This window comes from Notamacropus eugenii, chromosome 1 (assembly GCF_028372415.1).
Source record: "Notamacropus eugenii isolate mMacEug1 chromosome 1, mMacEug1.pri_v2, whole genome shotgun sequence".
Classification (NCBI taxonomy): Eukaryota; Metazoa; Chordata; class Mammalia; order Diprotodontia; family Macropodidae; genus Notamacropus; species Notamacropus eugenii.
The window spans coordinates 627,039,623-627,061,926 of NC_092872.1; the positions used below are offsets into that span (position 1 = coordinate 627,039,623).

Consider the following 22,304-nt stretch of genomic DNA (forward strand, 5'->3'; position numbering starts at 1 on the left):
TTTTTTTCATGTCAGCCAATGTGACAGGTGCAGTGTGGTATCTATTGTTTTGATTTGCATTTCTCTAATCAGTAGTGATTAAGAACATTTTTTCATGTGACTGACTATAGATAGCTTTAATTTCTTCCTCAGAAAACTTCCTCTTCATATCTTTTGATCATTTATTAACAGAGCAATGACTTGTATTCTTATAAATTTCACTCAATTCTCTATATATTTTAAAAATTTTGCTTTTATCAAAGATACTACTTATAAAAATTTTTTCCAGTTAGCTGTTTCCCTCCTAATCTTGTTCCACTGGCTTTGTGCAAAAAAACTTTTCAATTTAATATAAACAATATTGTTCATTTGCATTTCATAATGTTCTCTATCTCTTGATTAGTAATAAATTCTTCCAATTTTCCACAAATCTGACAGGTGAACTATTCTTTGCTTTATGAGCCTTTATATATCAATTGTGTACCCATTTTTACTTTGTTTTATTGTGTGGTGTAAGATATTAGTCTGTCCTCATTTGCTGCCATTTTCAGTTTTCCCAACAATTTTTGTCAAATAGTGAGTTCTTATGCCAGAAGATGGGATCTTTGGGTTACCAAACAGTAAATTGCTACAGTCACTGACTACTGTTTCACGTGTTTGTAACCTGTACCACTGATTCACAACTCTCTTTCTTAGCCAGTATCAAACAGTTTTGATGATTGCTGCTTTATAATATAATTTAAGAGCTGGTATGCTTAGATCACCTTCCCTAGCATTTCTTTTAATTAATTCCCTTGATGTTCTGGATGTTTTGTTCTTTCAGATGAATTTTGATATTTGTTTTAGAGCTCTATAAAAATTTTTGATAGTTTGATTAGTATGGCTCTGAATAAGTAAATTATTTTAGGTAGAATTATCATTTTTATTATATTAACTCGGCCTCTCCATAAGCAACTGATGTTTTTCCTATTATTTAAATGTGACTTCATTCCTGTGAAAAGTGTTTTGTAATTGTGTTCATGTAGTTCTAGGGCTTGCATTGACAGGTAGACTCTCAAATATGTGATAATATTTACAGTAGCTTTAAATGAAATTTCTCTTTCTATCTCTCACTGTTGGGCTTTTTAGTAATATATAGAATTTATGTGGGTTTGTTTTATATCCTGCATCATTTCTTTTTCTATAAAATGTGGGGTAACAGTACTTGTATGACCTGTAAATTTCTAAGTTTTCAATGCACACATTTCTTAACAACAACAAACTTAGTTACACAATCCCCTGAGTGGAAGTCTTTTATGAACACCCTTAATAGTAGGGGCTCCCTTCTGTAGATTACAGATTGTTTATACATAGTTGTTTCCTTGTTGTATTAGACTATGAGCTCCTTGAGAGAAGCAACAACCTTTTCCTTTCTTTGTATCCACAATGTGTTTCATAGTGCCTGGCACATAGTAGATGCTTAATAAAAATTATTGACTAACTATGCAAATACAAATTGTTATTTTCCCTCCTTAGGTTTAAATTTATTTTAACCATCACCTCTACATAAGTTTATCAGACGTTTTAGTTAGTTGCTGTATGAATGACTTGTAGAAAATAATGGAATAGAATCTCATTTGATAATGTTTTGTTGCAATTGAAATCTCTGCTAGTAAACAAATCTGGAGTATAGATCAGTTCTAAAATATAATTTGAGATTTAACACAAATTTCTTGTTCAATCTTGGGTAAGAAATTTCACCTTTGAACCCCAGTCTCCTCTTCCATGAAAACGAGAGATTGGATTGAGTAATCTCCAAGTCCCTCCTAACTCTGACACTTTGTAATCAGAGTATCTCCCTCACTCACAGGAAACTGTGAATTGTTTTCATGTAACCTTCTAAAATAGAAGAATGTGGACAGAGACTATGCTTGACCAGTGGACGATTGATATAAGAAGTTAGATTATTGATTTGGAATACTCAAGTTAAAATTTTTGAAAACCATGTGAGACAAAAGACACATTCACAGTGATTCCTAATTAGAATGTACCCACTTAACCTTGCAATCCATGAGAATTAGACTGAGGAAATGTGGGTTACTTAGTGCAAATACATCAACATTACTAGAAGAATGCCTTACTATATTAAAGATGGTGGTTAGACAATATCTTTTCCCGTCAGTGGATTTCTCTAGAACTTTTAGTTTGCTTTGTACAACTGAACACTCAATTTTATTGTCTTAGATTGTTCTGCTGAATCATGAATCCTATTCTTGTTTCTCCAAGTAGATATAATCTCCTGGAGTTAAAGGCCCATGCTTTACTGTGTGCGTGTGTGTGTGTGTGTGTGTGTGTGTGTGTGTGTGTGTGTATGTTTAATTTTGATCTCAATGCTTGGCATATTACTGGGCACATATTAGGTATTCAGTAAACACTTTTCAGTACACTGATTGATGTCCATCATTGAAATTTAGCTGAGAAGTTAATGAGTGACTTGCAAAAAATATTATGAGCCTATAAATGGTCACCGTGGCATAATGAATAGAAAGCGAATCTAGAAGTTAAGAAAAGCTCAGTTAAAGTCCTGATTATGTTTTAAGCTAGTGACTTGGACAAGTTACTTAATCCTTCAGTTTTCTTAAATTCTTCTTTAAAATAAAAATTGAACAGCAGTTGATATTCTGCATTGGCAGGGAAGTTTCACTGCTGGCAATTCCTTTTGTCAATGAAAACATTTCTCTGCTAAAGAGAAAAATAAAGAAGTTAAAAGAAGAGAGGGTGTGAAGTTACTCAGATAGTAAGTAGAAAGAAAACGTGCAAAAAATGCTTTAAGAATGAAAAGTATACCCTGAGGTTAGTGGAGCATAACTTTAACATAAAACTATTTTTTTTAAATGCTAGAAAAATGAGCTCATAACAAAAATGATTTTGACCATATGAAGCTGCTGTTATGTGAGGAAGACCAAGATACAAACTCAGAAAAATGAAATAATGTGAAGAAGCTACTTAAAAAAGCTCAAAAAAAAATGCTCTTTGGACCAAAACCCAATAAGAATTCTTGAAGAATTAAACAAAGAAATAATATTAGTAGAGGGGAAAAGTGAGGAAAAAATGAAAGTGATGCAAGAAAATTATGAAAAAAGAATTGATAGCTTGGTTTTTAAAAAGCACAAAAATACTGAAAATAACATCTTAAAAAAGAGTTAGTCAAATGGCAAAATAAGCACAAAAATCCACTGAAGAGTATGCCACTAAAAGCAGAATTTGGCATAGGGAAGAGAGGGTACAAAATTGTAGAAGAAAAAAGACTACTTAAAATTAGAAATGGGCAAGTAGAAGTTAATGAGTCTGTGGGACATCAAGAATGAGTCAAACACACTCAAAAGAATGAAAAATAGAAGGAAATGTGAAAAAACTCATTGAAAAAAACTACTGACTGGAAAAATAGATCAGAGAGATAATTTAAGAATTATTGGACTACATGAAAATCATGATCAAAGAAAGAACTCAGACATGATCTTTCAAGAATTTATCAAGGAAAACTGTGCTGATATACTAGAACCAGAGAGTAAAATAAATTTGAAAGAATCTACAAATTGCCTCCTGAAAGAGATGCCAAAATGAAAACTTCAGGGAATATTGTAACCAAATTCCTGAGCATTGAGGAGAAAGACAAAATACTTCAAGCAGCCAGAAAGAAACAGTTTAAGGAATGTGGAATCACAGTCAGTATCACTCAATATTTAGTGGCTCAGAGTTTGGAATTTTCTATTCTGGAAAGTAAAGTAGCTATGGTTACAGCCAAGAATCACATACCCAGCAAAGGTTAGTATAAACTTTCAGGTAAAAAGGAATATTTAATGAAATTAAAGACTTTCAAGCCTTCCTGATGAAAATATCAGAACTGAGAAGAAAATTTGACATTCAAACACAAGACTCAAGAGAATGATAGAAAGATAACATGAAAGAGTAATAATAAAGGACTCAATAAAGCTTAGCTGTTTGCTTTCCTATATGAGAAGATGATGCAAGTAATTCCTATGAACTTTACAATGATTTTAGCAATTAAAGGAGTTTATTTAAAGTGAGCATGTGTGTGAGTCATTCATGTTGGAATGATCTCCAAAAAATAAATTAATTAAAGAAGGGATGAGAAAGCATGATGCTCTGGGACAAAGAGGAAAGGAAAGGTAGAATGGGGAAAATTTCTCACATAAAAGGCATTCAAGGAAGAGTTTTCACAATGGAGAGGAATGGGGGAGGTGGCAAGCAATGCCCGAACCTCAGTCTCATTGGAATTCCTTCAAAGAAATACACATACACACACAGTTGTGTACAAAAATGTAGCTTACCCAAGAGGAAAAGATGAGGGGAAGGATATAAAAAAATGTGAAAAGATGATAAAAAGGAAGGCAAATTAAGAGAGGCAGTGGTTAGAAACAAAATAGACTTGAGGAGGGACAAAAATAAAAAGAGATGAGAAGAAGAAACAGAAGAAAATGTAATGGAAGGAAATATCCAGTCAATAATCAAAACTTTGAAAATGAATGGAATGAGATCATCCACAAAATAGAAGTAGATATTACAAAGAATAAGATTCAGAATTAAATGTTATGTGGTTTTTAAGTGACATACTTGAAACACATATAGAGCTAAAATAAAGGTTGAGGCAGAATCTAATAAGCTGTAGCTGAATATACAAAACAAAAACGAATCAGAGGTAGAAATCATGATCTCAGACCAAGCAAAAGCAAAAATAGACCAAATTAAAAGGGATAATTAGGGAAACTACATTATGCTAAAAAAAAAGATGCCATAGACTATGAACTACCATCAAAAACTTTTTATAGCAAGTTTCTCTGATAAATACTTCATTTCTCAAATATATACTGTGTATAAAACTGAGTTACATTTTAAAAATGAATCATTCCCCAATCGATAAGTGGTCAAAGTATATAAACAATCAGGTTTCAGAAGCAGAGATTAGAGCTATCAGTAATCATGAAAAATGTCTTAAATCACTATTGATTAGAGAAAATAAAGTTAAAATAATACTGAAGTTCCATAACAACTGTTGGAGGAGATGAAGGAGGATAAAGGGTAAAATAATGAATTGCTGATGGAGTAACAAACTGGTCCAACCATTCTTGTGAACCATTTGGAACTATGCCCAAAGGGCTATAAAACTAGACATACCCTTTGATCCATCTATACCACTTCTATGTCTGTATCCCAAAGAAATGGAAAAGGATCTATATGAATGTGTGCATTGTATATATATATATATATATATATATATATATACATATATATATACATATATATACATATATACACACACACACGTATATATATACACACACGTATACATATGTGTATATATGCATATATACACATATAAACACAGACACATGTATATATGCACATACACAAATATACATAGACACACATGCATGCATGTGTGTGTTAACTATTTTTGTGATGACAAAGAGTTGGAAATTGAGGAGATGCTTATCAATTGCTGAATGGCTGGACAAGTTGTAGCATATGATTGTGATGGAGAAAGTACTATATGCTGTGAGAAATGACAAGGAAGGTTATTTAAAAAAAAATCAAAGATCTATATGAAATGATACAAAGTAAAGTGAGAAGAAACTGGAGATCATTTTGTACATTATCAGCAATGTTGTAATGATGATCAAGGCTACTCTGATCAATAAAATGATTCAAAGCAGTTCCAAAGAATTCATGATGAAAAAACAATTTCTAAATTCTTCCACAGAGCATTGATGAACTCTGAGTGCAAAGTGAAGTATAATTTTCTCACATTATTTTACTTGCTTTTCAAAAAATAATTGATGTAGAAATGTTTTGTATGATTCTACAACAATAGTTGATATCATATTGCTTGCTTTCTCAGTGAGAGAAGGGGGAGGTGGCAGGAGGAAGAAAGAAATTTGCAACTCAAACTTTAAAAAGATTATATTAAATAAATAAGAAATCAAAACTTTAAAGAGAAAAAAAGAAGGAATGTCCTCCTGTCACACTTTCTGCCTGGTCATCATTGTCTTGTACAGTGCTGATTGGTTAGCAGTGTCTTTTTTCTACTTTGGAAGTCTGTGAGTGCAAAGGAGTTTGCCTCAGTGGCCTAGGTCCATGTGATAGCAATGATGGTGGCTATGGAGATGGTGGTTGCTTCCTCTTGGACAAAAAGAAATTACTGCTCAGGAAGGCCCATGGCTTTGGTACTGATGAGAAAGCTGAGCTCAAGGAAGAGAAATGGCTTGATATTTATTTACTACCTGATATATTGTCTTTTTTTATGTAAAAGAAACTGTTCAAAAATGCACACACACACACACACACAAAGTAGTCATTGGGCAAATTTGTATAATTCAAAATTCCATACAGCTGGTTGGCAAAAGAACCAGAAAAAGAATACAGGTCTTTTGACTACCAGGCTTGAGCTGTATCAATTTCTTCTAAAACTCTGTGTCTATCGAACAACATCCCTATCTGCTTCTCAGTAATGGTGTTGCATCCCGTAGGTGCTCTGTATATAAATGAACTACTGGTGCAGAAGATCCTAGGAAGCTCCAAGAGTGTGACTCAGGAAACAAAAGCTGTTTTGTGAATATAAGTTAGAGTTTGATATTAATAGGGAAGTGGAAAGAAGAAATGCGAATACAGTTCCAGCAAGACCCAACACAATACAAAGGAATACTTATGGCTTTGCAGGTGGTCACTATGCAAGATGGGATTAGGCCCCCAGTTGAAGAGAGTATAAGGAGAAAATCCAGGGATGGCGGGAATAACTGAGATGTCTTTGACTCCAGAGACATACAAGACCCCAGGGATGCCAGAAACATTTGGAACCCCAGGCATTCTAGAGACATTTAGAACCCCAGAGATCACAAAGACAGGCCAGATTTTAGAAATATGAAGGACCCCAGAGATGCCAGAGACATATGAGATCCTTGGGATACGAGACTTCAGGGAACTGAGAGATCTACATAATATTTGAGATACCTCATGAATCCATCAGTATAACAGCTACCAAGGTATGAGGTATTCACAAAATCCAGTGTATAATAAGAGAGAAGAATCATATAACTACTAGCTGCACATGGAATAGTATTACAAAGGAAGGATAATGTTTATTTTGATTGTTACAAAAACCACTTTGATGAACAATCTTCCCCAGGCCCAGAATATCAGTCCCATGATAAAATCTGAAGCTTGAAGAGTGACATAGAGAAGAATTGTAAAGTCAGCATTTTGAGGAAATCCAAAGACACTTTGATGTTGAAAATCTGTTGTTTGCTCTATGATTATGGTAAAAAAAAAAAACCAAAACCAAAACCAAAAACAAAAACAAAAACAAAAACAAAAAAAAACCCAGAAAGAAAGACTATGCTGAGTCCATGTTGAAGAAAATCCAAGACCTAAAAGTGTGGTAGAACTTACTTTCCTTAAAACAGAGATATTATTGACATAAGCCCTGGAGAATGTTAGCAAGTGGGGGGAGGGGTGGATCTACAATTGCCATTGTCATCAGCCAATAGTACCAACTTCATAGTTCCTGTGCAGTCAATATCATGCTTGGTACTCCACAAGAGCATTGTAACATGCCCCAAGCAGATACCATGATGCTGGTAAAAAGCAAATATGCAGGGAAGAGCTAAACTGGCAGAGAAAAGCTAGGAAGTTTTCTGAGTTATCCTCAGTTTCCATCAGAAACAATGTTAAATCAAGCCTCTAAATAGATTCTGTAATGACAGAACCTACAAAAAGATAGGTAAAACAATTTTTCTAACTTAATATAGCTTAAAACAACTTCAGAAAAGGTCTGTCTCACTTGAATAAAAATGGAGCACTGCCCAGTGTAGATAGTGTTTGAGCAACCCAACGGGAGGCTATTTTCTATAGTACAGATCAATAACTAAGGCATCTTGGTATTGAATCAGCAGACCAGTGGTATATCAGGCCAGCCATGAGGCCTCCAGCAATAGCATAGAAGGCAATATGTCTGACCCAGACCACTGTCACAAGACACATGAGGAGGTTAGGATAACTCACTCCAGGGGATAAATCACTAGCCATAGAGTTACTAGAATAGAAAATTGGGACCAGGCCCCAGACCACTGGCACAAAAAGCTTGGGACAGTGCTTCTTCTACCCCAAAGAGCAAAACTCAACTTTATAAGTCATGAAGTAGGAAGAAAAGAAACAACCCCCTCCCCCCCCCCCCCCAAAAAAAAGCCCTGACCATAGAAAACTACTATGGCAACAGAGAAGATCAAAACACAAACCAATAGGAGGACAACAATGTCAAAATGCCTACATGGAAAGCCTGAAAATACAATACACAAACTCATAGAAAGACAACAGTGTCAAAATGACTACATGGAAAGCTTGAAAGTACAATAGGAATTGATCTCAAACCAAAGAAACCTTTCTGGAAGAGCTTGAAAAGGATTTTGAAAATCAAAGAGAGATACAAGAAAAAAATGGAAAAGAAATTACAGTTATGAAGAGAGGCAGCAGCTTGGAAAACAAAGGACAAAATTTGACTGATGAAAATAATTCCTTAAAAAATACAATTGGCCAAATGAAAAGGGAGATTAAAAAAGCTAATTAAAGAAAATAATTCTTTAAAAATGATAATTGGGGAGGCAGAGCAAAGGTGGCAGAGTAAAGGCAGGGACTCACCTGAGATTAACCCCAAACCTATCCAAATATTTTTGTCTCTAAATAAATTCTAGAACCTCAGAAGCCACAAAATAATGGAGTGAAACAATTGTCTAGCCCAAGAAAACTTAAAAGAACAGTTGGAAAGGTCTTTTGCACTAGAGTGAAAAAAGAGAGCAGTCTAGCACAGGCCATGCCAATGCAGACCTTGCCCCAGCAAAGCAGGAGCAGATCTCAGGACAACTGAATCAGTAGCAGCAGTCACAGTTTCCAGACTTCTCAGTCCATAGACACTAGAGACAACCTGAAGGGTGAGCAGAAAAGGTAATTCCCACCTGGGTAAGAGTGAAGCACAATCCAGTGCAGGCATCACCAGCACAGACCAGGCCAAAACAAACCAGAAGTATAGCTTAGTAACCACTGAATCAAAAAGAGCAGCAATGACTGCTTCTACACCTCTCAGCACAAAGATGGTAAGGGGGTCAAACAACTGGTCAGAAAAATATTAGAGAGGTCTTGTTACTATCACTGAGTAAGGACTCTGTTGTTTTGCCAATACTAAGATGTGGGTCCTGAGTGGAAGTTCCAGGATGAGGAGGAGCACTAGCATAGCAGAGCTTGCAGCCACAGCAGAGGGATGATACTCCTCACAGTCCCAGGGCAGAAAAGAATTTTTGTTGCATCTCATATGCCACAGTAAGTCCAGAGGAGTAATAAACACCTTTCCTGGGATCATACCCCTTTGGAAGGAGTGAAAACTTACACTTCCCCAGAAGTATCACAAAAAACAGGTGCATAAAATCCCTGAATCTGAGGACAGTGTGGCCTCTGTTCTCAACAGAGTTAAAAGTCAAGTAATAAGCTGGAAGAAAGAGAAAACAACAGAAAAAACATTCTGACCGTAGAAAGCTACCATGGTAACAAGAAAGATCAAAATACACACTCTGAAAGATGATAATAAAGTCAAAGCCACGATATCCAAAGCACACAAGAAAAAAATATGAAATAATCTCAGATCATAAAAGAGCTCAAAAAAGAAACTTAAAATCAAGTAAGAGAGGATCAGAGTCAAGAGGATGGAACAAAAGCAGGGACTTGCTTGAGTTATTCTGCAAAGCCCTTGAAATATGTGTAAAAAATGACTCTAAACAAATTGTAAAATTTCAAAACCCACAAAATGACAGAGTGAAACAAATCTCCAGCCCAACTCAACCTGGGAAGTTGACAGGAAAGTTGTATCACACTGAGCAGGGAACAGAGCACAGTCAAGCATCAGCTATGCTGGCACAGTGGGCAGGAGCAGGCCTCAGGGAACTGAATGACTGATGGTTGTGGCAGTTTCCAGTCTTCTCAACCCACAAACACCAAAGATGTCATAGAAGGTAAGTGGGAAAACTCTATGGGACCTGGGTGAAAGAGGAATAAAAGTCTTTCTGGTTCTGACTTCAGGCCCAGGGAGGTGGGGGTGGTGGCAGTGGTGGCAGTGGCAGCAGCAGTTGCAGAAACTATTTCCAGAGCTCTAGACCCACAGATAGTGGTGGATCAAGTGGCTGGTACAAAATCCCTGAAGCCTAGGACAGTGTACCCACTAGAAGCAGAGTCCTTGACAAGGAGATAGAGAGTCAAGTATTTGGCCTGGAAGATGAGTAAACAGCATAAAAAAAATCAGACTGTAGAATCTTATGTTGGTGACACAGAAGATCAAAACACAACCAGAAGACAAAAAATTAAAGTTCCTACTTCAAAAACCTCCAAGAAAATTATGAATTGGTCACAGGCCATGTAAGAGCTAAAAAAAAAAAAAAAAAAAAAAAAAAAAAGAAGAGTTTAAAAATCAAGAGAAGTAGATGAAAAAATGTGAAGAAAAATGAGAGAAATGCAAGAAAATCATGAAAAATGAGTCAACAGTTTGCTAAAGGAGAACACTAATATGCTGAAGAAAATAACAGCTTGAAATATAGACTAACCCAAATGGGAAAAGAAGTCTAAAAATCTTAATGAGGAGAAAAATGCCTTAAAAAGCAGAACTGGTCAAATGGAAAAGGAAGTCCAAAAGATCACTAAAGAAAGTATTTCCTTAAAAATTAGAATTGAGCAAATGGAAGATAATGGTTTTGTGAGAATCAAGAAATTATAAAATAGAAAGAATAGAATGAGACAAAAATTAACAAGGAAAACTGCCCTGATATTCTAGAACAGTGGGGTAAAATAGAAATTGAAAGAATTAATTGATCAGCTCTGGAAAGAGATTCCAAAAGGAAAACTCTGAGCAATATTGTATCCCAATTCCAGAGTTCCCAGGTCAAGAAGAAAATAATGGAAGGAGCCAGAAAGGAAAAAAAAAATTGAGTATTGTTGAAAAAGAATCAAGAAACACAAGATCTAGCAATTTCTGCACTGAGTGATATGAGGTTGGGATATGATATTCCAGAGGTCAGAGTACCTAGGATTAAAACCAAGAATCAACTAGACAGCAAAACTGAGTATAATCCTTAAGGGGAAAAAATAGATTTTCAATGACATAGAGGACTTTCAAACATTCTTGATGAAAAGACTAGAGTTGAATAGAAATCTGACTTTAAAATACAAGAGTCAAGAGAAGCATGAAAAGGTAAACAGGAAAAAGAAATCACAAGAGATGTGTTAAAGTTGAACTGTTTACATTCCTACATAAAAAGATGGTATATGTAACCCTTTAGAAATTTCTTAGTATTAGGGTAGTTGAAGGAGATGATAGATAGAGGGCACAGGGTAAGTTGAATATGAAGGGATGGTATCTACAAATAAAATTAAGGGGTGAGAGAGGAATATATTGGGAGAAAGAGAAAGGGAGAGATAGAAAGGGGTAAATCATCTCTCATAAAAGATGCAAGAAAAAGGTTTCACAATGGAGGGGAACCTGAGGAGGTGGGAAGGAATGAGCCAACCTTACTCTCATTGGGTTTGCCTTAAGGAGAGAATAACACACGCATACACTGTTGGGTATAATACCCCACAGGAAAGTAGAGTGTGAGGAGAAAAAGGGGTGTGATAGAAGGGAGGGTGAATTTGGGGAGGTGGTAGTCAGAAGCAAACACTTATGAAAAGGGACTGGGGCAAAGGAAAAAACAGAATAAGTAGGGAGGTGGATAGGAAGGAGGGAAATATAATTAGTTATTTACAACATGACTATTATGGAAGTGTTTTGCATAATTACACAAGTATAACCTATATTGAATTGCTTGCTTTCTCAGTGAAGGTGGGTGGAAAGGGAAGAAGAGAGAGAATTTGGAACTCAAAATTTTAAAAACAAATGTTAAAAAATTGTTTCTACATGCAATTGGTAAATAAGATATGCAGGAAATGGGGTATACAAATCTATCTTGCCCTTCAAGAATGTAAAGGAGAAGGGGAGAGGGGGTGGATGATAAAAGGGAGGGCACACTAGGAAAAGGGGTAATCAGAATTCATGTCATCTTGGGGTGGCATAATGGAAATTAAAAATGGGGAGATCTTTCTCATTCATTAATAGGCCCATGTGATCTGTCTGGGTCAAATAAATCTGAGTCACATGGAGCCTGTGGTGGGAGGAGTTTGCTGAATGGGTGGAACAGGAAGTGTGAAACAGGAAGAGGCACAGCGAGAGAAGAGCTGAGAGGAAGTTAGTCTTGAGATCAGTTAGAACTAGGAAGGATGCAGCTGCTGGCTAGCATGAGTGAAAGAGCTTGTTTGTGATGTTGTTCAAGAGGACCTGATTATGATGTGTTTAATGGAGCTGGTTTGTGGGAAGTCTAGCAGGGGGGAGGCTTGGGGAGGGTATTGTTCTCTGCCTTATTATTGTGTATAGATTTTTGTTACTGTAATGGCTTTGACTTTCCAGTGTCTGAATAAATGTTTTAGTTCTGCCTTCCATGTAAAGAGTCTGTGGTATTTTGCGATTCAGAATTGTGCAGGAATATTCATGGCCACAGTAGGCACTGCGAATAACTCATTGACACTACAGGTGGGGGGTTCAGGAAAGATGAGGAGGATATTTGGAATTCAAAATCTAGTGGAAATGAATGTTGAAAACAAAAACATAAATTAAGTAATAAATGGAAAAGAAAATTAAGTAAGAGGTAGGGGAAATATTGAAAAGAGAAATGAGAGTGATACAAGAAAATCATGAAAATGAGTCAACAACTTGGTAAATGAGACACAAAAAATAGTGATGAAAATAATACCTTAAACAAAACAGAATAGGTTGAATGGTAAAAGACCTAAAAAAAGCCAATGAAAAGAAGAATGCCTTAAAAAGCAGAATTGGCTAAATAGATAAAAGGCACAAAAATTCACTGAAGAAAATAATCTACTTAAAAGTAGGATTGGTCAAATGGAAAAGGAGATACAAAACATCACTGAACAAAATAATGCCTCAAAAATTAGAATTGGAGAAATGGAAGCTAATGAGTTTATGAGAAATCAAGAAACAATAAAAGAAAGTTTAATAAAGAAAAAGAGAGAAAGCAATGTGAAATATCTCATTGGAAAGAAAAATTAACTTAGGAAAGAGTCTCAGGAGAAATGATTTTAAAATTATTGGACTCCCTGAAAGTCACAATAAACAAAGAACCTAGACAGTATCTTTCAAGAAATTATCAAAGAAAACTGTGCTGATATTCTACTACCAGAGGGTAAAATAGAAATGGAAAGAATCCATCAATCACCTCCTGAAAGATATCCCAAAAAGAAAACTCCCAGGAATATTTAGCCAAATTCCAGAACTTCCAAGTCTAGGAGAAAATATTGCAAGCAACCAGAAAGAAACACCTCAGGTATCATGGATGCTGGAATATAACATTCCATCAGGTAAAGGAGTTAGGATTACAACCAATAATCACCTACCCAGCAAAACTACTATCATCATTCAGGGGCAAAAAATGAACATTCAATGAAATATGATTTTCAGGGATTCTTAATGAAAAGACCAGAGCTGAATAGAAAATTTGACTTTCAAATGCATGACTCAAGAGAAACCTAAATAGACAAATGGGAAGGGGGAATCAAAGGGAACTTAATAAGTCTAAACTGTTTATATTCCTACATGGAAAGATGATACTTGTAACTCATAAGGACTTTGTCATTATTAGGACAATTAGAAGGAGTACCTATCGACAGAGGGGTAATTTGATTATTAAGGGATGAAAGGATGAAGGGATTATGAAATAGGATGGGAAAGGAGAAAGAGAAGGGGGAGTGATATAAGGGAGGACAAATTGGGGGAAGGAATAGCCATAAGAAAAACACTTTTGAGGAGAAACAGAGAGAAAAGAGAAAGCCTCATTTCTCAGTCATATAGAGAACTGAGTCAAATTTATAAAAGTAAGTGCCATTATCCAATTAACAAATGATAAAGAGATATGAACAGTTCTCAGATGAAGCAATAAAAACTATTGCCATATGAGAAATGTGGGGGGGGGGGGGGGAATGAGACATTGATGCACTGTTGGTGAGGTTAAGAACTGATTCAACCATTTTGTGGAGTAATTTGGAATTATGCCCACAGGACTATAAAACCATACATACTCTTTGACCTAGTAATACCACTATTAGGTTAGTATCCAGAAAGAGATAAGAAGGTGGGTGTGGTGGTGCTGGAGGTCCTATACTTATAACAGTTCTTTTCTGGATGAAAAGAATTGGAAACAGAGGGGATACCCATCAATTGGAGAATGGATGAACAAGTTGTAGTAGATTATTGTGATAGAATACTCTTGTGCTGTGGAAAATGATGAGCATGATGCTCATGGAAAAGCCTGAAGAGACTTACATGAACTGATGTAAAGTGAAATTTACTGTGTACAAAGTAACACCAATATTGTAAAGTGATCATCTGAGAATGACTTAGCTCATGAGAATTGGACAAGTGCAAGCTAATGTCTCTGTGAGACATTAAGAATCAGTCAAATGAAATCAAAAGAATAGAAAAATAAAATAAAATGTAAAATACCTCATTGGAAGAACAACTAACCTGCAAAATACAACCAGGAGAGATAATTTAAGAATTTTTGGAGTACTTGAAGTCCATGAAGAGACAGACAGACAGACAGACAGATAGACAGAGACAGAGAGAGAGAGAGAGAGAGAGAGAGAGAGAGAGAGAGAGAGAGAGAGAGAAAGAGAGGGAGGGAGGGAGGGAGGGAGAGGGAGACAGAACCTAGACAGCATCTTTCAAAAAATTGTCCAGGAAAACTGCCCTCATAACTTAGAACCAGAGGGTAAAATAGTAACTGAAAGAATCCACTGATCTCCTCTTGGAAGAAATCTACAAATGAAAACTCCAAGGAATATTGTAGCCCAAACTCCAGAATTATCAAGTCAAGCAGGAAATACTGCAAGCAGCCAGAAAAAAAAAAATATCAAGAAGATACAGGCACAATTGCAGAGAACTTAGCAATGTCGATATTAAAGGAACTGGAATGTTTGGAATACAATGTTCTAGAAGGCAAAGGAGCTTGGATTACAATGAAGAATCATCTACCCAGAAAAACTGAAATCTTTCAGAGGAAAAATTGGACATTGGACATTCAATGAAATAGAGGATTTTCAAATTTTTCTGATGAAAAGACCAGAGCTGAACAGATAATTCAGTCTTCAAATACAAGACTCAAAAGAAGAATATATAGATAAATAAGAAAGGAAAAAGCTTGCTATTCAATAAGGTTAAACTGTTTGCATCTCAACACAGGAAGGCTATACTTGCAACTCTTGAGAACTATATTTCTGTTAATGAAGTTAGCAGGAGCATGCATAGATAGAAGACATGATTATAAGTTGACTTTGATGTGATAATATAAAAAAATGAGGGCTGAAAAAATGATTGTACTGGGAGAAGAGCAAATAGGGAGGCAAAATAGGGTAAATTAAATCACATGAAGAGCTACAAAAGATATATGTTATAGGGAAAGAAGGAAGAGGGTAAACATGATTTGAACCTTACTCTCATGATATTTCAAAGCTCAAATACCAAATAAAATACACAATGTTTGATTGTATAAATTTATCTTAACATAGAGAGAAATAGGAGAGAAAAGGGGAAAGAAAAGAGAAGGTGGTTGAGAGGAGGGATTACAGATTGAAGGAGGTATTGGTCAGAAGCCAAACACTAATGAGGAGGGACAGTGAGAAAGGAAAGAGACAAGTATAAACAGGGAGAAACTGGATGGAAGGAAATATATAATTCATAATCATAATTGAATGTGTATGGGGTGAACTCTCCTGTGAAATGGAAGCAGATAGCAGAATTCATGACCAATGAAGAGGAAATTAAAGCAATAATTCAGAATTATTTTGTCCAACTATGTGATAAAAATCTGACAATATAAGTAAAACGGATGAATATTTACAAAAATATAAATTGCCCAGATTAGCAGAAGAGGAAAAAAAAAGTTAACCCCTTTTTAGGAAAAAGAAATTCAACAAGCCATCAATGAAATCCCTAAGGAAAAAAATCTCCAAGGACAGATGGACTTACAAGTGAATTCTACCAAATATTTAAAGAACAATTAATTATAATACAATCTAAACTATTTGGAAAAATAGACAAAGAAGGAGTTCTATCAAATTTCTTTTATGACACAAATATGGTGCTGATACCTAAACCAGGAAGAGTGCAAATAGAGAAAGGAAATTATACACCAATTTTTGTAATGAGTAGTGATGTAAAAATTTTAAATAAAATATTAGCAAAGAGATTGTGGCAATTTATCACCAGGATAATACACTATGACCAGTTGGGATTTATACCAGGGTTGTAAAACTGGTTCCATATTAGGAACATTAGCATAGTTAACCACATAAATGACAAAACTAACAGAGATCATATGATTATCTCAATAGACGCAGAAAATTTTTTGACAAAACACAGGACCCCTTGCTATTAAAAACATTAGAGAGCATAGGGATAAATCGAGTTTTCCTTAAAAAATTATCTTTCTCAAGCCATCGGCAGGCATTAATTGTATTGGTGATGAGGTAGAAGCTTTCTCAATAAGATCATGGATGAAACAAGGATGCCCAATATTACCACTACTATTCAGTCTGGTACTAGACATATTAGCATTATCAAAAAGAAAAGAAAAAAGTAATTGAAGGAATTACAATTAGACATTGAGGAAATAAAATTATCACTCTTTGCAGATGACGTGATCATATACTTAGAGAATCCTAGAGAGTCAATTAGAAAATTATTTGAAAAAATTAACAACTTTTAGAAAGTTTTAGGATATAAAATAAAGCCACAGAATGCACTAGTACTTTTATATATTGCCAACAAAGCCCCCAGTAAAAAACTGAAAGATAAATTCCATTTGAAATAGCTGTAGACAAAATAAAATATTTTGGAGTGTTCCTGCCAAGACAAACCCATATGTAGACAATTACAAACCACTTTTCTCACTAATAAAATCAGATCTAAAACAGTAGCAAATGAATATAATCTACTCTTTGATAGACACAAATATAATAGCTTCTGGGATAAGAACTCATATAGACAATATCTCACATCATATTCCGAAATAAAGTCAAATTGGGTGCATAATTTAGACAAAAAGAGTAATACCGTAAGCAAATTAGGAGAGCAAGGAGTAGCTTACTCATCAGATGTATGAAGAAGGGGAGAATTTATGATCAAGCAAGAGATAGAGAACATTATGAAATTCAAAATGGATAATTTTGATTATATTAAATTAAAAAAATACACAAACACAACAAATGGAATCAAGATTAGAAAGAAAGTAGAAAGATAGGAAGCATTATTTACATCCTCATTTCTCAAATATTTTAGAATGGAGTCACATTTATAAGAATGCAAGTCATTCTCCAACTGACAAATGATCAAAAGATATGAACAGGCAGTTTTTAGATGAAGAAATTAAAGCTATCTGTTTTTATATAAAAATACTCTAAATCACTATTGATTAGAGAAATGCAAATTAAAACAACTGTAATGTACTACCTTAAGCCTATCAGATTCACTTATATGATGGAAACGGAAAATGATAAATGTTGGAGAAGATATGGGAAAATTGAAACATTAATACATTATTGGTAGAGTTGTGAATTGATCCAACCATTCTGGAGAGCAATTTGAAACTATGCCCAAAAAGCAACCAAACTGTGCATAACCTTTGACCCAACAATGCCATTACTAGATCTGTATCCCAATGTGTTCATAGAAAAGGAGAAAGGACCTTCATGTACAAAAATATTCATACCACTACTTTTCAAGGTGGCAAAGGATAGAAATTAAGGGATGCCTCTCAGTTGGAGAATGGCTGAATAAATTGTGGTATGTGGATGCAATGGAATGCCATTGTGTTTTAAGAAATGATGAACAGATGTATTTCAGAAAAATGCTAGAAAGACTTACATGAAATGATGCTGAGTGAAATGAGCAAAACTAGATGAACACTGTATACAGCAACAGCAATGTTGTGCGATGATCAACTATGATAAACTTAACCTTTCTCAGCAATACAATGATTCAAGACAATTCCAAAAGACCCCAGATAGAAAATCCTATCCATATCCAGAGAAAGAACTAGGGAGTCTGAATGCAGATCAAAGCATACTATTTTGCTTTCTCTTTTCATGGTTTTCCATTTTATTCTGATTCTTCTTTCACAAGTTGACTAATGTGGAAATATGCTTTAATATGCTTCTTCATGCTTCATAACCTTTATCAGATTGTTTGTTGCCTGGGAAGGAAGGAGGGGAGGTAGAGAGGGAGAAAAACGTGGAACTCAAAATCCTATAAAATGATTGTTGAAAGCTATCTTTACATGTAATTATAAAATACTATTAAATGAAAAAAAGAAAAAGGAACTATGAATGCTACAAGACTGAATTTTGAGAGAATGTAAGAGAGCAAATCTCTAGGCATACAGCCAGGATGGCAGATGAGGCCATTACACAGGAAAAGGAGCAAGCAGCAGCAGCCTCCTTAGAAAAGGGGATATGAGGAGGCCACACACCTGCCTTACAGAGCCTCCTTGACTGACTGGCTGTTAATAGGTATCTCAAATGCCAAAGAAATGGACAAGAACATTAAGTATTTATGTCAATGGAAGCAACAACTCATGAGAAGCCAATTAAACCTTCTGCCAGATACTATTTCCTGCCTGCCACTTGGTATACATTTGGGCACTTCACTGAAATCTCAGTCTCCAGCCTTTCCATTGAAGTCAGGTACTCTCTCCAGTCTTACCAGCTCAAGCACACCAGCTCCAGCATCAGCCACCACTGGACAGCAGGGGCTTCAGGCCAAAATCCTCAGTCTCTTTAGCAGAGATGTTGCCAGTACTGCAGCAGAAGTCCTAACCTTGCTACAACTCCCCCAGCAGGCACACAAAACCAAAATTTTGACACTGTGCCTAACAGTCAGTCCCAGCAGAGATCATAAACATCAAGCAACATGACTCCATCCAGTTCCATCTTGGGACACAGCCTGCAATGTAGTCTCTAGGCTTGGGGCTCCAACTCAAGGGCTCAATCCAAGCCTCCAGTTGTTGGCACTTGCAAGTAATGTCTCTGGCCAAAGGCCAATGTCCCACATATCCAAGTCATCTATTTCTATATCTATATCTATTTACATAGGCAGATATAGATATATCTATAGACATAGATAGAAGTAGATATAAATATAGAAAGATAGATATAGATACAGATATACACATATATACATATATGTACAAGCATGCATGCATACACGTATGTATACATACATATACACATGTATATATACATATATATACACATATACACTAGACCTATAGCTATCTATTTGTCTATACACACACACACACACACACACACACACACACTTTGATGATCCAAGAGTACAGGAAGCCCTGGACATCTTAATGTAGAGTAATCCTGCCCACTTTCCTCTGATGAGTCAAACCAGTGGAATGATCCCAAGTTCCTCTAGGATGCTACCAGAGGGATTGCTGATGATAATCTATTAATCCCACCCTTCCTTCATCCCTCCTTCTCCCCCCATTTGCTACATTCTGAGATTTTTCTAAGGTTGTTCTGTTCATTTGACCATACCCATACTGAATATCATAAGCCTGTAATAAAACCTTTCCTTCCCATTCCCAGCTTTGTTACTGATTTCCCTCAATGGGCAGGTTTTGATATGCTCCAAGATTTATGGAGCTCAAGTGTAGGTGACTGAACTGAGTTAACATTTGGTGTTCCTTAACTTCAGGGGATGAAGAAGCCAGGCCTGGACTTGGCCCTTCCTTAGGTCAGTTTAAATAAGTTTCTGACCCACTTAGCTTGGAATTGCATTGGATTGTCATGGTCCAGATCCATTGACACAGATCACTGAAACAACTACCAGCCGCCTTAGGATGAAGCAGCATTGTGAAAAGAAAACTTTCCAGTTTAACACAGCATAAACCTGTATTTCATATAACTTACTCATGAGGAAATTGAGAAAACAATAGGCAAATTGGGTTTGAGTAAGCATGGTGTCACTGAAGACAGTTTCTTACAGAAAAGGAGGCAAAAGCTAAAGGGAAAGAGGCCAATTTGGAGGTCTAATAAAAATTTCCCCCAGGACTTGGGAAGAAATGTAGCCATGAAAACTGATTAGCAAGGCCATTTCAGCCTGTTCAAGGATTTTGCATTTAACTTAGCCATCCACACATACCAAAGAACTTCACTTACTAATACTTTAGCCTAGATTGCATACCTATTCCCAGGTACCCCTCTTGAGTCTAGCTTAGTAGCTCTCCCATAGCTAGTTATATGGTAGAGGATAGAGGGAGACTATGTAATAACATTAGTATGTGCAACTCTAGAACCTGGTCCTAGAATTCCATTTTCTCCAGTTTTTTATGTGTATGTGGGCAATTAACTTGAAGAAACAGATCATTCATCTCAACACACTTATTTGGTTTTCTGAAGGAGAGAAGTTTTGGGCAAAGGGCAATTTTGGGGCAGATGTTCTAACAGCTGCAAAGCATCTTGGCATGTACACCCAACCTTCCATTCCCAGCTTTTGAGCCTGAATTAAATTGTTGGTAGGAGAACATCTGGCTTCTCTTCTTTACTGGCACCAAAGGAAGTTGTTCTTTCCTTGGGGCTATGTTCACAGCCCTCTTCTGAGTCAAAGCCTCTAGGGCTTTGAAGGGACAGGGTTTTGGGCCCTCTATCTCTGCCAGTGCCTGTAGTTGTTTGAATATGCTTTAGAAAATGCAAAGTCCTGTACTTGGCAACTTTTTACGTTCCTTTGTTTGTGTTATATGATGTGTGTGTTTTTCTTTTTTAGAAATCATGAGCTGTTAATAAGATGATAACATTATTTTTAATTAAAGAAGAAAAACATGAGAAAAAAAGGAAAAGAATGGACTCACCCATTACATTTTCTCTTAATTAGTTAGTTATAAATCTGTTATTCAAATATGTGAAAATCTGTGGTTTGGTCAGTATTATGAGGCATAATTATGAGAAATACTCTCTGCAATGTAGGTGACACATTCTCTATAACTTAGTAGAAAAAGCTGTTAGTGTAAGTAAATATAGGTTAAATGATTTACTAGGGTCATTTTGAGAGTAAAAGCAGGAACACAGTTCTCTCTTCTGTTCAGTTATAAACCTCTATTTCTTATACCACATAGCCTCCTGTGATGTTTCTAAAATCATCACTATAACTAATGTTACTTACATGTAGTACTTGTTACTGCTTAAATCAAAAGAAACCATGAGTCCAAGGTTAGGGACTTGATCCTTTATCTCACTTCTGTCCAAGTAGCTTAATTTAGTTTCCATTGCCAAATATGGTACCTCTACTCCAGTCAGACATCCTACAAACACAAATTGATGATCATGATAAGAGTAGGATTGGATTAAAGGGGGTACATAATGAGAGAGTGTTAATCTATCCATGTTTCAATATTCATTAATGTGTACATACATACCTATGTACCTACACACAAATATATGTGTGTATATATAATATGTACACTCATATACATATAGAATATGTGTACACATATACATGCATGCACATACATAGATAAATGTATACACACAGATGGCACAATGAGTAGAAGACTAGGCCTGTAGTCAGGAAGACTCATCTTTCTAAATTCATATCTGGTCTCAGAAACTTACTAGCTGTGTGATCCTGGGCAAGTTACTTAACCCTGTGTCTCTCAGTTTCATCATCTGTAGAATGAGCTGGAAAATGAAATAGCAAACTACTGAAGTATCTCTGAAAAGAAAACCAAAAATGGAATCAGATATAACTCTACAAGTATACATATACACACATATACATACATGTATGTGTGCAACTATGTATTATATATATGCATGTGTATACGTGTGTATGTATATAGACACATACATATCTCATGTTTTCAGTCTCAATGCAGTTTTAAGCTTCAATCACTTTAGAAACATACATTATATAATGTTAAAAAATAATATTTGAAAGTCTACTTAAAACTTTGAAGTTTTGATAGGCTTCTTATTATTCTTTAAGAAATCCACTGTCATATGCATACATCCTTGTAATTGATTTTCAAACTTTGTAAAAAAAAAACGTTAATCAACTACTTTTCAGTGACTGAAAGTTTTGCAATAGGAGCTATAACCTTGTTATTGCTCAGTTATTCAGTCAT

General features: G+C 35.6%; 1 pseudogene; it reads left to right on the forward strand.

The window, feature by feature from the left end:
- Window positions 1-6,128: 6,128 nt before the first annotated feature.
- LOC140519288 (nuclear receptor coactivator 5-like) overlaps window positions 6,129-22,304 on the forward strand; it is an 84,088-nt pseudogene continuing 67,912 nt past the window's right edge.